This window comes from Scatophagus argus, chromosome 6 (genome assembly GCF_020382885.2).
Source record: "Scatophagus argus isolate fScaArg1 chromosome 6, fScaArg1.pri, whole genome shotgun sequence".
NCBI classification, from domain to species: Eukaryota; Metazoa; Chordata; class Actinopteri; family Scatophagidae; genus Scatophagus; species Scatophagus argus.
In genome coordinates this window covers 9,104,823-9,106,971 of record NC_058498.1, presented here as the reverse complement: position 1 = coordinate 9,106,971, position 2,149 = coordinate 9,104,823, and positions in this window count along the sequence as shown.

The following is a 2,149-nucleotide window of genomic DNA, read 5'->3' as shown; positions in this document are numbered from 1 at the left end:
CTCCAAACTGCATGATTAGATCAAATGTGACATCTATTAATTGGTTTGACATTAACAGTTGAGTTGAGAATAGCCTCTTTTGATGTAAAACTAACTGCACAGTAGTGCTTGCTGTCTATTTCACTTTCTCCTCTGCCACAAAAGAGTCTGGGTGAGCGAGATGTCCCAGTCACGCTACTTTGATGAAAACTGACTTTGACGGGGAAGAGCAGCTTGGATTTTTTATTCATTGTCCTATCCAATCATACTTTGTGCTCCTAAAACCCCTTTATTGTTCACACTGACATGGTAAACATCCAAGGAGTGGATTTTCGTGAGTCAGTCTGCCCATAGTTCAGTGTAGGGATGTTGGCATTAAAGATATAAATTTCAGAAGTCTGAAAATGGCTTAACCTTTGTTATATATTTTGCGTTCTTACATTATCCTTAATGTTTCCAATAATGTTTAAAGAAGATAACAGCAGAGTGAGGAAGAAAGTGAGCAAACTAAACATAATGTAAATAAAATATGACCTCATATGTGAACATTTCTGTCACATTAGATAGATTTTCATCAGCAATATTGGTTGTTTGAAAACTCCTGTGATCCCTTGCTGCATCACTACAGCATTAATCTATGTCTTGCTTTTATTGTTTTGATTAAGAGACACTGTATGTAGCAGTGAATTTAAAGACGCTAAGACATAAGTATTTCACTGCAGGAACGATTTTGTGTTTATCAAACTGGCCTCTCTATGCAGTACAAAGTCACTAATATTTTTGAAATTAGTGCTACATGACCACATATTTGGCCACAGCAAACCAATAAATGCACCTGGCTGGTAGGAAACATACTCTTGAGTTGGGCAGTGCTTGCTTCTGGATTTGAGAAAGCCGAAAATGGCGGCTTTGTCACAAATGTTACAGCTAAACAGTACACCAAATATTTTTAAAAATAGAGGTGAGAAATAGACAATTCAGTAACAGAATCCTGATTCACATTTGACCAGTGCCGCCTAGTTTTGACAGTTTGATATGAGTTACTGAGCTGTAACTCTCGCCATGATGTAAATAAATACCGGGTACAACACAACCAGACATCTCCTCTGTCCTTGCATTTTGTTCGAATATTAGATTATGTCAAACACAGATACTTATGCAATGTGTTTTATGGAAAGTCCTAACCGACTATTTACAGTCCAAGGGAAGAGGGGAGCTTTTTAGTGGGCGCCTTGTCTGCTGTGATATCTGTCAACATGCTGAAGGGCCGCTACCAGGCATCCTCTGGGATCCCTCAGGTGGAGAATGCCAAATTCTCCTTGTCAGGCTAGTATAAATATTTCCTTTGTGTTTATTGTCCATTATGCAAGGGCTATAACATGTGTTGTACTGGTTTTTGTTTTGCTGTTTCAGTCTGTCTGGTTAAGGCAATGCTGTCTATTTACTACACCTGTCTGGTCTGGTTGTGCTCCACCGACAAGATGAAAAGCTGGTATGTGTGTAGCCCTCTTTCTTTTGTCAGTTTTGTGTTCACTAGCTCATACACACTGGTTATGGAAGAAAAATAAACTTCTTTATGAATCTTTAAAATTCTCTATCCCATCCTCCAAACAGCACAGTACAAAATAGCACAATTTTATCTCAAATGATAGTGGAAATTGTCAATGGAGGATATTAAAGTAATTCTGGCAATCCTGCATTTTTACTCTCTACAATATAGGTGCGCATTGACTGTACATAAAGACGAACAGCATGAGAGCTTCCCGAAAGTGAAGCCAAATAACTTCGATCAACACTGATTGGTTCCTCCAGTACAGGTCAGGGACCTTGACCTCCATGTTAGCGGAGGAGACAAATATGTGTCAAATTAATTCTCCCAAGGATGATTTCAGTCATTTTAGGTAGTTCTTACCATGCTGATGTATGTGCAAGATACCAGCGTATCCTGTGTGTGTGAAACATCATGATTAAAAGCTGAGCCTTGCTCATGAATTAGTCAGGCTGGTGTACGGGCAACAACTCAATCATACGTCTCCACCGCCTGATCACTACATTTGCTTCATTTCTGTACAGTGGGAGGAAGTGGAATCACGTCATACATCTTTGTATATGTCAAAGTCTGTGTATGGTAACTGGCATGGTTATAACAGTGGTTATGGTAAATAAACTA